Source organism: Eurosta solidaginis, chromosome 3, assembly GCF_040869045.1.
Source record: "Eurosta solidaginis isolate ZX-2024a chromosome 3, ASM4086904v1, whole genome shotgun sequence".
In the NCBI taxonomy this organism is placed as follows: domain Eukaryota; kingdom Metazoa; phylum Arthropoda; class Insecta; order Diptera; family Tephritidae; genus Eurosta; species Eurosta solidaginis.
Window position 1 is genome coordinate 84377705 of NC_090321.1, and position 14571 is coordinate 84392275.

At 36.5% G+C, this 14571-nt stretch overlaps 1 protein-coding gene across 13 annotated transcripts in view; it reads right to left on the reverse strand.

The window, feature by feature from the left end:
- The window catches only part of LOC137244078 (major facilitator superfamily domain-containing protein 6), a 113973-nt gene that overhangs the window by 59237 nt on the left and 40165 nt on the right, over nucleotides 1-14571 (reverse strand). For 3 of the 13 annotated variants that reach the window (XM_067772604.1, XM_067772593.1, XM_067772597.1), the window contains exon 1: nucleotides 3461-3610. The exons of 8 other annotated variants lie outside the window; for them this stretch is intronic. The gene's annotated coding sequence lies outside the window, so the exon portion shown is untranslated. 2 more of the 13 variants (XM_067772599.1, XM_067772601.1) reach the window with 2 other exon arrangements.

The following is a 14571-nucleotide window of genomic DNA, read 5'->3' on the forward strand; positions in this document are numbered from 1 at the left end:
AGTTATTAACTGTGAAAAGCTCCAGGAACACGTTTCATCTAGTAATACTGATCTTTCAAATGCCATCACGGCATGGACGGAGGAACTAGAGGAAGCTTATCAGAGTAAGGCAAAAAAACTTCTAAAGTACGCCAACATATTTGACCAAGATGGCTCCAAACCAGGCCGCACCAACGTTGTGAAACATCAAATTGACACTGGAGATTCGGGCCGATCCGTTAAGCTCCTCGTAGTGTTCCACTGGCGAAGCGGGAAGTTGTGAATCAAATCGTACAAGAAATGAGCGACAGCGGCGTCATTGAACCATCAACTAGTCCATGGAGCTCACCTGTGGTACTTGTGAAGAAGAAGAATGGAGAAATGAGGTTTTGCGTGGACTATCGAAAGTTGAACGACGTTACTAAAAAGGATAGGTACCCATTGCCAAGAATTGACGATACTCTGGACTCGCTATCTGGTACGAAATAGTTTTATACACTCGACTTGAAAAGTGGCTCCTGGCAAGTGGAAGTAAAGGAGGAAGACAAAGAGAAAACAGCCTTCAGTGTCGGTGATGGTCTTTGGCAATTTACAGTAATGCCCTTTGGGCTATGTAATCCACCAGCTACTTTCGAGAGACTCATAGATCAGGTATTGAAAGGACTACATTGGAAAACATGCTTGGTGCATCTGGACGACATCATCGTATTAGGCAAGAACATTGATGAACATCTTAAAAACTTAGAGGAAGTTTTCCAGAGAATAGCTGGCTTTGGTCAAAAATGCCGACTCCCAGCGCCATCTGCAAGGCAGATGAGTTTTCACTGAGAAGCTTTTCATGGCAGAAATACACTCGGAGTGCTTGCCAAATCACTTCCGAGGGGCGACATCGCTTATAAAATCTTTCTCCAATTGAAACATCTTGTTCTAAAATTTTGATGTTGCTTTGCTCGGGGCGTGAAACCGGGTTTCTCGGTGTGGTAGGTGGAACACGCCACCGCAACACCATGGCGGCCTTGTAAGCTTTACACTTATGAATTTCCCATATCGATAACAGAGTTTCTAAAATGCCCTATCTCAAATAACTTACGAAGAACGCCCTAACGCCGAATTGGCTTCAAAAACGCTTTAACTGCTTTTTGCTTAGATAGGTGTACGATTTGTTCATTAAACAAATGGGTGCAAATTTAAAGTAAACCCTGCCAGGATAACGCAATCGCAAAATATGTCCTTGCATATGAGCAAATTCTGGGTTACGGACTCTACATTCGAGCTTATATTAAACTGGTTAAAAGGGAGCATAAGCAACGGGCTTCATGCATATCATACAGTTTGCAAAACAATTAGCAGTGTTTCAATCCAAACAAAATTTTAAGGACCGTGACAAAAAATGTAAGTACTTTTCTATGCTTGTGAATGTATGCGAAGCTTACAGGATAATGTACATATCGCCATAAATGTGGACCATGGGTGACTCTAGAATTTGTTTGTAGGATATGGGTAACAAATGAGAGGTGACAATGAGTATTCTAAAAGGGAGTCGACCTTAGTTCTATAGGCAGACGCCTTTTCCAGATATCGCCATAAAGGTGGACCAGGGGTGACTCTATAACGTGTTTGTACGATAAGGGTATCAAATTAAAGGTACTAATGAGGGCTTTAACAGGGAGTGACCCTTAGTTGTATATGTGAAGGCGTTTTCGAGATATCGACCAAAATGTGGACCAGGGTGACCCAGAACATCATCTGTCGGGTACCGCTAATTTATTTATATATGTAATACCACGATAATGTTCCTGCCAAGATTCTAAGGGATTTTGATTTCGCCCTGCAGAACTTTTTCATTTTCTTCTACTTAATATGGTAGGTGTGTTTTACAAAGTTTTTTCCAAAGTTATATTTTGCGTCATAAACTAATCCAAATACCATGTTTCATCCCTTTTTCGTATTTTTTTAATTTTTCGTAACTTTCGATATCGAAAAAGTGGGCGTGGTCATAGTCGAATTTCGGCCATTTTTTACACCAATACAAAGTGAGTTCAGATAAATACGTGAACTGAGTTTAGTAAAGATATATAGATTTTAGCGCAAGTTATCGTGTTAACGGCCGAGCGGGAGGACAGACAGTCGACTGTGTATAAAAACTGGGCGTGGCTTCAACCGATTTCGCCCTTTTTCACAGAAAACAGTTATCGTCCTAGAATCTAAGCCCCTACCAAATTTCACAAAATTTGGTAAATTTTTGTTCGACTTATGGCATTAAAAGTATCCTAGACAAATTAAATGAAAAAGGGCGGAGCCACACCCATTTTGAAATTTTCTTTTATGTATTTTGTTGCACCATATCATTACTGGAGTTGAATGTTGCCATAATTTACCTATATACTGTAAAGATATTAAATTTTTTGTTAAAATTTTACTTAAAAAAACATTTTTATTTAAGTGGGCGTGGTCGTTCACCGATTTTGCTAATTTTTATTAATCATACATATAGTAATAGGAGTAACGTTCGTGCCAAATTTCATCATGATGTCTTCAACGATTGCCAAATTACAGCTTGCAAAACTTTTAAATTACCTTCTTTTAAAAGTGGGCGGTGCCACGCCCATTTGATATTAGAGAAAAATTGCAGTTTAGAAACGGCGACGGTTACTAGGACATGTTTCTGAATTTCACTTCGTCAGCAGCTAGCTTCTCTCACACAAGACCTTGGTCCTACAGTCGAAAACTTAACTTCCAAAATGTAACATATCCCAACGGGTTGAGGCTGATTGACTTCGTCGCAGCTCGAAACACGGTCAACTGCAGTACTAGGTTCCAGCATAAAAAGGTATACCAATCTACTTGGCTACCTCTTGATCAAACAACACGAAACCAAATCGATTACGTAGTTATCGACGGCAGGCATAGTTCCAGTGTCCTGAATGTGCGCACTTTGCGAGTTCCAAATATCGACTCGGACCACTACTTTGCAACACAAGGACATTTTTCCGTCGTAAAGCTGATCACGAAACAGACAGCTGATGGTTATGTCACCCAGTTCTCACACCTCCCCAGTCGACACCACAGTTTGGAAGCAGAGCAAGAGAGAGACCTACATTGAGCTGGGACAGGTAGGTGGAGTAAGACCTTACCTCTCTTGGTGCTCCCAATTAGCGTCAGTTATCGCGAAATAGGGATAGGTGGTGTGACTTTTTATGGAACGGTGAAGCTACGCTTAAGTGGCAAATCTCATTTAATGAAATGATGATGATTATCAGTCCTTAGAATCAATTATGAACCAGGCGCTCAAGGTTTTTCGTGCCTGATCCACTGCAGTTTAATGGAGCAGAAGACAGATTTCAATTTATTCACCAGAAAATGAAAAGTACCAAGCTCAAACCGAAACATTTTTTTCAAGCTTCTACCAATCTATCCCCTTATCCTCATATTCAAATTTTCTCTAAGCTTTCCAATTATTGATCATCGCTGAATCACTCACCGTATTTGAATCGTATTTGTTGCTTCATTAGTGCATGACTTTTTAAATAGTTAATTCCCACAGCAATTATAATTATAAATTGTAATTGAGATTCAATAATAAAAGTTAGGTCTTAAATTATAAGTTAAATACCAATTAAATTATTATTTTTCTTTACTTTGAAATTTTCTCATTATTGTTTTTAATTTTTTATAAAAAACAAGCTCATTTTAATTTTGCCACTTCCTTTAACTTTGTTGAATGCCATTGATTTTTATAATAATTTAAAAGTTACGGTACAATGCAAACGCACCCGCGCAATTGTCGTTTACCCAAAAGCTGGAGTTCCACTAAGCAAAATGTGTCGAATGCATCTGGGTTTCCGCATATAATGTGACTTAACGTCTTACTTTCAATAAAATAATCTCACGCAAGATTAAACTGTTTAAGTTAAACAAAGCAACGACAGTCTAGACCTTTAAAGAACAGACGCTCTAAAATTTAAAAATATAAAATATATTACTGTATGCACATACATTGTATAAATATTTGCAATACAAATGAGCGGCAATTGAAGTTTTTATTTGGTGAGTTTAATAAAAATTCGACATCGTGCCAAAATATGATTTAAAATCTAAATTAAAATAATTAAAATATGATCGTTAATATATGACTTTCCTTTAACCTAATGGGCTTGATAAATTTTGACATTGAAATTGACTCATAACAAAATCCTCTTTGTTCATTTATATATTTAAAAGCCGTTTCTTGAGTCAAAGATGAGTTAAAAGTTAATTCTAAATATTTTGGGAACTGTGTTCGTTCAAAGAAAAAAAGTGTGAAATTTGATAACACTCAGAGAGTTCGGTCGATTCGGCAAACCTTTTTGCTGATTTTTTATACTCAGTTGAGCAGAGCTCACAGAGTATATTAACTTTGATTGGATAATGGTTGATTGTACAGGTATAAAGGAATCGAGATAGATATAGACTTCCATATATCAAAATCATCAGTATCGAAAAAAATTTGATTGAGCCATGTCCGTCCGTCCGTCTGTCCGTTAACACGATAATTTGAGTAAATTTTGAGGTATCGTGATGAAATTTGGTATGTAGGTTTCTGGGCACTCATCTCAGATCGCTATTTAATATGAACGATATCGGACTATAACCACGCCCACTTTTTCGATATCGAAAATTTCGAAAAACAGAAAAAATGCGATAACTCATTGACAAAGACGGATAAAGCTATGACACTTGGTAGGTGGGTTGACCTTATAACGCAGAATAGAAAATTGGTAAAACTTTGGACAATAGGCGTGGCACCGCCCACTTTTAAAAGAAGGTAATTTAAAAGTTTTGCAAGCAGTAATTTGGCAGTCATTGAAGATACCATGTGAAAATTTGGCAGGAACGTTACTACTATTACTATATATGTGCTAAATAAAAAAATAAAAATTAGAAAAATCGGATGAAGAACGCGCCCACTTAAAAAAAAAAAATTTTAAAGCCTAATTTTAACAAAAAATTTAATATCTTTACAGTATATAAGTAATTTATGTCAACATTCAACTCCAATAATGATGTGGGGCAACAAAATACAAAAATATAAGAAAATTTCAAAATGGGCGTGGCTCCGCCCTTTTTCATGTAGTTTGTCTAGAATACTTTTAACGCCATAAGTCGAACAAAAATCTACCAATCCTTATGAAATTTGGTAGGGGCATAGATTCTATGACGGTAACTGTTTTCTGTGAAAATGGGCGAAATCGGTTGAAGCCACGTCCAGTCGGCCGTTAACACGATAAATTGAGCAAAAACCGATATATCTTTACTAAACTTAGTCCACGTACTCATCTGAACTCACTTTATCTTGGTACAAAAAATGGCCGAAATCCGAGTATAACAGCGCCCACTTTTTCGAAATCGAAAATTACGAAAAATGAAAAAAATGCCATAATTCTATACCAAATACGAAAAAAGCGATGAAACATGGTAATTTGATTGGTTTATTGACGCAAGAAATAACTTTAGAAAAAACTTTGTAAAATGGGTGTGACACCTACCATATTAAGTAGAAGAAAATGAAAAAGTTCTGCAGGGCGAAATCAAAAGCCCTTGGAATCTTGGCAGGAATACTGTTCGTGGTATTACACATATAAATAAATTAGCGGTACCCCACAGATGATGTTCTGGGTCACCCTGGTCCACATTTTGGTCGAAATCTCGAAAACGTCTTAACATATACAACTAAGGGCCACTCTCTTTTAAAACCCCCATTAATACCTTTAATTTGATACCCATATCGTACAAACACATTATAGGGTCACCCCTGACCCACCTTTATGGCGTTATCTCGAAAAGGCGTCCACCTATAGAACTAGGGCCTTCTCCCCTTTAACACGTTTCATTTGGTACCTATATCGTACACACGCGTTATAGAGTTACCCCTGGTCCACCTATATGTCAATATCTGGAAAAGGCATCCACCTATAGAACTAAGGCCCCTCCCTTTTAAAATACTCATTAACACCTTTCATTTGATACCCACCCCTGGTCCACCTTTATGGCGATATCGCGAAAAGGCGTCCACCTATAGAACTAAGGCCCACTCCCTTTTAAAAACTCATTAACCCCTTTCATTTGATACCCATATCGTACAAATACATTCTAGAGTCACCCCTGGTCCATCTTTATGGCGATATCTCGAAAAGGCGTCCACCTATAGAACTACGGCACACTCGCTTTTAAAATACTCATTACCGCCTTTCATTTGATACCCATATCGTAGACACATTCTAGAGTCACCCCTGGTCCACCTATAGAACTATGGCCCACTCCCTTTTAAAATACTCTTTAATACCTTCCATTTGATACCCATGTCTTACAAACACATTCCAGGGTTACCCTAGCTTCATTTTCCTACATGGTGATTTTCCCTTATTTTGTCTCCAAAGCTCTCAGCTGAGTATGTAATGTTCGGTTACCCCGAACTTAGCCTTCCTTACTTGTTTAAATCTAAATTTGTTGTTGATCCGGATAATTTTGATCAGAGTTGTGCAAAGTTAAGAAGACAGCTTGCCGTTCTGTAAATGAGCCTTAGTAAAAAGGGCGGACGACAAAACAAGTAATAATTCATCGAACGTTTGCCAGTCCTCGTGCAGCGCGCATATGTATACTTTTTATTCTCGATATAAGTAACGACACATGTATTTATGTACATATTGGCATTTACCATTTTGATAAGCTTATCTACATTGCAAAGAGACCCAAGTTTTGGCATACCAATAGAATAAATACATAATTATTAGGGTGGGCCAAGACAACAAGTTAAAGGATTTAAACGAATTTTTCGCTATTTTTTAAGCCAAATCATCGCATTGACGTCAAGAAAAAATAACCAGAATATTCTGGAAAAGGTATCCTCAGGAATTAGACTCCTACGTAATGAAACAGTGTGCGCCAGATGTAAAAAAAAACGGGTAACGAGTCGTCATTAGAATCAATGGTGTATTCGATTTCGGGTCCCTTATCAATCTCTTATACATAAATGACGGCTTTCCAAGTCCTAGAGCCTATTGTCGAGGCTTGAAAGGAAATGAAAATATTTATTCAAAACTTAATGTACTTTCTAAAAAATGTTGCCACTTGCTTGGAAGCTCGGCACATGCTCAGCACATGCTCAGCACCGTTTTTCAAAAGCCCCTCCAAGGGAAAAAGGCATTCTGACGATTTTAATCAGATTTTCATTGTAGCTTCGTAGCAATCCAGGAAGTATTTCTGGGAAATCATCAATTCCAAAACCTCTTATTTATTGGTCAATTTGGTTGGAATTTGGTACAATTCATAGCATTTATTATTTTTTGCCATCCTCAGGCATCTTTAAACTTTAAATTAAAGAACTGAATATTTTACAAGCACTCCAACATATACTTTCTTACTTCTTCTGTATAAATTAATTGAACAAGAACCAAAATCTTTATAAAAAATTTTAACTTCTTATCTGAGTTTATCGCAAACTTGAAAAAATACAATATGAAATTGAACTTTAACTTCAAGCAACTACTAAATGAATCAAATTAGCTAAAATTATTTTTAGATCTTTTATGTAGATCGTGACATATCCTAATAATATGTATCGCTTCTGATTGGTACGAGTTAGAGCCCTGTAGTGGAATTCACTTACTTATAACGATGCGATTTGTCGAGATTTTAATAAACGATTTCGTCACTTGCCATATCGATTGTACTATTCACTAACTTAGTTTTAACGACTCGAAATAAATGACATTTAAATTTCGTTTTAATAGTAGAAGGGGGGCAGAACAGCTTAACGAAACTTGAAAAATGCGAAAAGTACAAAAGGAATGCCAAAAATAAATAAATTCCGTACACTAACTGCTTTTAAAAGTCATTATTGTGCAAGTTTTTAGCTATTTTAACAAAAGGTAAGTAAATGATGTATTAATTTATTTTTTCTCTGTTGATATCGCAGTTATTCTTGTGCCCCTTAATTGACCATCAAGTTGAGAAATAATAGCCAAGTCTGGGGCTATTTGGAACAGCTTTCGAAACTCCGTTGCATTCAAGTATAATGGGTTATCGACTTCTCTAAGAAGGTGTCTGACCACCGGCGATGGACTTAGAAATTCTTCATCTTGTGATAAAACGTACGCCAAGTACTCAAATGCCATTCGATTTATAAATAAAGCAGCTTTTCGTGTTTGAAAGTATTTAATTAAAGCTCCAATTTTCTTTTTAACTAAAATTGCCAGAAATATTAATTTCGTGATTTTTAACGCGGCCAATTTACTTGCCGTTTATTTAACAACACAGCTGATCGTCGATAAACAAATATCGGTACAAATTAGTTACTGAATAACGAAATCGTTATAGTTATCGATTCGCAAATAAAGCGATGGCAAATGTGCTTAAAAAAGTTAGTGAATTCCACTACTGTGGTATACTTAAAAAAAGCTGAAAATTCCCCATACAATTCATATGGAAAAACTAAAATGGCTATGAGGCACATCTAAACATTAAAATTAACGTCTGAAATTTTTACAGGCTATCCTTGTGGATGTCCTCAACAATTTTTCCACTACACCAAGAGGAAAAAATATTTTTTTGGCGCATCCTAATTTATATATAATTCATAGGCAGCCGTAGCGATACATTGAACTGTGCTTGCCTACAATATCAAAGGCCCAGGTTGAAATCGCGAAGCTGATAGCAAAAATTATGCTTCAGCTGATTGAAAACTGATAGTTTGAAGTGCATTAAAGTATATATGGATGATTGTCTCATCTGAAATTACCTCAGACAGACATCAGAAGGTAGATATGGAGACCATATTCACATTTGAGGCAACTCCCGACGGTACCGCTCAGCTGTTCTCGATGTATCCGAGTGCATTGATGTTGGAATCGTGCTCGTTGAAGATGGGTGCGATCAGAAGTTAATGTGAATAATAAGATATGCTTTTATTTTTATAAATTAGAATATATTTGGACATAAGATATATTCAGCCCTCCCAACCCTATGGCGCTTCTGAAAAGATGCTTGCCTTAAGGCCGAATTCGAATCAAGATTTTTGTAAAGTAGTAGGCCATCAACATAACAAACATCGAATCCGATTTATATAAATGCATTCGCACATGATGTGCTTCCAATGTGACTTGTCCCACTCATGACAAGCTAAAACGATCATAAGTGTATTTTGTCTTTGAAGAACAGACAGGGTTAATATACAAAAGTGACCTTAGTCTCGATTAAAACATATGGTATAGCCAGTGTGGAAATGAATTTTCCAACTTCTCTGAAATTTGAAAGTGAAATCATCCACTTACATAGTGGTCGTCCGATCCGTCACTCAGAAAATGGTAATTTTTCGTGTAAATTACACCCCTAAGTAAGCGTTTCACGAGGGGATAAACTCATAGAAGTTTAAAGTTAACTCATTTTAACAATAAGATTTTCTAGTGGCCTTAAATTGTATATTTCATTAGTGTCGCATCAAATAAATATTTGCCTTTGAGTGATAAAATTTCAAAACTTCTTTAATTACAACTACTTAAAGAGAAGGTACTTCAAACTTTAGTCAAAGTTGAGTTAAAATATGCTCCCTGTCACTTTTTAATACCGCTAAATCAACAAATTTATAAAAACGACCAATCAGCAAGAGAAGGCACGAGCGAATCAAACATACAAAGCGGCACCGTGGTTCCACTATCAGTACCCTGAGAGTACTTTGTTATTTTATGTCGTATATTTGATTGTTACATGATGTAGGCAGGGTGCATTTATTTTGATTTTTAGCAAGGAAAAAAATTTCGATTATGCAACAAGGAACTCTAATTTCGGGTGAAACCGAACATTACATACCCAGCTGTACACTTGAAATTTTGTTGCTGTTTGTTTTGTGGGCTTAATAGTGTTACAAGGATGCGCAATAATACATATACATATGGCTGTATTCTGAACTAATTTTTCTTCGAGTTATGGCTCCCGAAACATAGAAAATTGCTTAGTCATAAAAGGGGCGGTGCCAGGACCATTTTTTTAAATTTGAAGTTTTTCCTATTTATTGTTATAACTCCACTTGGGAAATGAAATACCATTTATATAAAGCTCTTTTTTGCAAAGATATGGCTTATTTTATTCTCCCACAACCCTTTTCAAAATCTTAGAATTTTGTTCCGATAGGTTTAACGATTTTTGATTTATGATTAATAATATTTGTAAAATTGATTTTATCACAAGTGGGCGGTGCCACGATCATTTTAAAAAAAATTTTTTAATTTTTATCAAGAGTATCAATATCAGTCCACACGTCAAATTTCAACATTCTAGGTGTATTATTTACTAAATAATCAGGTTTCTTGTGTTTTCCAAAATGTTATATATATAAAAAGTGGGCGTGGTTATCATCAGATTTCGGTCATTTTCAATACTAATATATTATGGGTCCAGATAAGCTCGTATACCAAATTTGGTGAAGATATCTCAATATTTACTCAAGTTACCGTGTTAACGGGCGGACGGACGAACGGACATGGCTTAATCAAATTTTTTTACGATACTGATGATTTTGATTATGGTAGTCTATATCTATCTCGATTCCTTGATAAATGTACAACCAACCATTATCCAATCAAAGTTATAATGCCCTGTGTACAAGTACAGCTGGGTATAAAAAGAAAGTGGAAGACAAATATTGCAAAGTGTCTGCCGAACAAGATGGGCCAATGTCATGAAGCGGTATCCACCTACGTTGCACTTCAGTCAGCAATATTCAAAGCCTTTGCAAAGATAGCAGAAGGGAAAAACGACAAAACTTCAGCACTAGCTTCTCAGTTTCAAGCTTCTATTTCGAGCGTTCAATTCCAAATGTTGCTGTTGTTGTTGCAGTGATAAGGACACTCCCCGAAGGCCTTGGGGAGTGTTATCGATGTTTGACGGTCATTTGCCGGATGCAGATCTGGTACGTTCCGGCAACAAGCACAATAAAGGTACCAGCCCGACCATCTCGGGAAATGATTTGTTATGACCACAAGAAACCTTCTAGGCCATACCGCCCCCCAACCTCTTGATACATAAGGAGTTCGGGGTCGCCAGAACCTCGGCTGTTAATGAAAGAGGATTCGCCACGGATAGGTGAGGTTGAAAATTGGGTTGGATGGCTGGCTGGGAGAGAGTTGCGCTACACAAGAAACCACGCATCAGTAAACATCAATTAAATAGACGAAACCTTGATACTGAGAGCGTCGAAGATTATTATAGAATCGCATTCTATATTCCATTCATTGATGCATTCATAACTCATATCAAGAGCCGTTACATAAACACCAACTAATTTTCGAAAATTTCGGTGTTTTGTTCCCCAAAAATGAATACAATGCTGAAAAATGCAATAAACTGCATGAATTTTATGAAAGTGTTGTGAATTGTTCCAAAACTGAGTTTGCAATTGCAGTCAAAATGTGGAGAAGGCGAGTCGATGGTCAGAATTTTAAAAACGTGTTTGATGCACTTGAGGTGGGTACAATTTTGATGATAACCTACAAAATTTGTATGCTATATTTCCTATTTATCTTATTTGAACCCGAAACCCCCCGTAATCCGCCACTGACGGCAAGTTAGCCTTTCAGCTTAGAGCTAACCTGACCTAAGGGGTTAAACTCATATATTTTTGACAAATTTTTAAAATTAGTTCTAAGCTAAAAATTTAACTTGGCCTTCTGCAAGTGGGCCTATGTCAAATAATTAAATAATTTCTGTTTTTAAACGCTTTTATTTAGCCTTGGTTGGCTGGCTGGCACGAATTTTGTAATTGAAATTTAAGTAACTTCCCGATAAGCTACAAGCTTGAAACTTGGAATATAGTTCAGAACCCAATGACAATGCAATAATAAGAAAGCCGCTAGGTGGCGCAAGGATCGAGATATTCTCAAAAATCGTATTTGTGGTCCGACTTGGCTCATATTTGGAACACATTATACGTACAAGAATAGAAAGCGACCTATGAAAAAATCGCCGCTAGGTGGCGCAAGGATAGAGATATTCCAAAAATCGTATTTGTGGTCCGATTTGGCTCATATTTGGAACACATAATACATACAAGAGTAGAAAGCGACCTATGAAAAAAATCGCTAGGTGGCACAAGGATATAGATATTCACAAAAATCGTATTTCTGTTCCGATTTGGCTCATATTTTGAACGCATAATACATACAAGAATAGAAAGCGACCTATGAAAAAATCGCCGCTAGGTGGCGTAAAGATCGAGATATTCAAAAAAAATCGTATTTGTGGTCCGATTTGGTCCATATTTGGAACACATAACACATACATGAATAGAAACCGGTGCATGATGTCCGATTTAGCTCATATTTGGATCAAATATTACATACAGTCCGGTAAAAGTGGCATCAAAATATTTTGGAGTTGGAGGAGGGACAAGCATATGCGGCGCAGAGTCGAGTAAAGTCTTTGGAAAGATTATGTATTGAGGACTTAGATTGTAACAAATTGTCAAGAAAGAGTCCTTGTAATAATGAGCCACTAAATGGAATGAGAAATAATAGGCAATTAAATAAAGACTAAAAACTTGAAAATAAAATAATTTAAAAAAAAATGTTTTTGAGTTAAAAAGTTTTACTGAAAACAATACTTACAATACTTACCTAAAAGCTAGAAAATAATTAGGTAGGTCCTAGGTACTAGTCATCACAATCCTCATCAATCTAGGGCGTTGATCGGACAAATAAAAGCGTTGGACGCGTCAAATTTCTATTGATAGTCCTAAGTAAGACCAACTGAACCTTAATCAGGTTATGCTACGCCTCTCATTTTCAGAAATTTCACGCGCCCAACGCTTTTATTTAATTGTCTGATCAACGCCCTAGATTGATGAGGAGTGTGAAGACTAGGACCTATCTAATTATTTTCTATCTCTTAGTATTATTACTACTTAATGTAAGTATTGTTTTCAATAAAACCGTTTAACTTAAAATTTTTTTTTAAATTATTTTATTCAACTTTGGACATGGCACGTGTAAAATATTTTAATTTTGTTCATATCTAGTTTTATAGAACCAGATTCAACTAAATTTTTTGATCGTTTTCAGTCTCTGATATGGGATAATAGTAAACTTGATTGATCAAGCAGAGCGACTTGCTGATTTGGTTATGTTCACTTATGTTTGTACTTCAATGTCAGCAACACTCAGCTGAGTGTTGCGTTAAAGATATTTTACATATTATTTATGTATGTTCATTAGACTCTTCCATTTTCAGGAGTTTTTCGATGTGTAAACATTTTCGTTCACGGTATGGGGAGTCATGAATGTAAACGTAAGATGTAACTGTAAGCGTAAGCTTCGTCTTTGTAAGCGGTATGCTGTAGATGTAGAATGTAAATGCAGGCGGGGTGTATAACATTGGTTTTTGAACTGAGTGCTAGATAATGTTTAAGACGGCAACCCAAATTGAATTTGCTGCGTGAAAACCTAACTCGATTTCGAATTTTTGTTCTGCGTGACATTTAGATTTGACGTTTGCACACATGCTTTACATTGTCGCAAAGCATGCTTACGCCGGTTGTTTGCGTGCGCTAAAAAAATGCAGTGCGGTTTTATTAGGTTGGCTTGTAAGCGTAGGCGTAGTGTGTGGTATTGGTATGCAGGTATGGGGTATTAGAGAATGAGAACGTAAGTGTAGTCACTACATTATTGCGTTATGTGGGTGCAAGGTACGTGGTAGAGTCGATAAGAGCGGAAACACTCAGCAACTCAAAAAAACACGACACCTACAATAAATTAAAAAGTCTCTGAGCATATAAACAATTTTTGTGCATGCAGTTGCACGAAAAGATGTTCATGTTGCTGTTTTGTTGGAAATAAAGAGTTAAGCAGAGATATTTAATATTTATTATTGATATACAAAGTGTTTACAAAAACGAAGCTCGTGGTTAGGTATTCAGGTTTATTTTGACATTTTTTTTCTGTAAGGGTCTTATTGGTTGTATCGACTTTGTACATTATTTGGTGAGATGTATGTACGTGATGTATTAAAGATAGAACAAAAAAAAAAAATATATATATATATATATATATATAAATAAATAGTTGGAAAGATTAAATTAGATTAAAGTAAATTAAATTAATTTAATAAATTGGGAAAAATTTAAACAACTTGACATAAGGACAGACAAGGCGACACCTGTTTGGATTATACCTTGTAAATCTCTTCAAAGCCTTTTCTCCCGGGAGCGGGATTTGAATTCCCACTCCTAAAATGATTGAAGTGTTGCAAACTAATTCATCCAAGTCATGCCTTTACTGTTGTGAACTTATCCCAATTGCCTTATTTGCACATACTGTACAGAGAACGAGTAATTTGATCCACTCAACTGTGGGAATTCAACGTGTTTCCAGGTACTAATAAAGAAAGAGAAAGGGGAATGGTCACATAATAGTGAGGAATCCCTTGAGGTGCTTTTTGACACACCTTTCCCATCGGGAGACGGTTCAGAAGAGCCAGCAGACATCATTCACACTTCGATCACGGAGCGGGTAGTGCCGGGCTTGACGACCGATACCAAGATCGAATGGGCAGTGAAGACGATTTCTA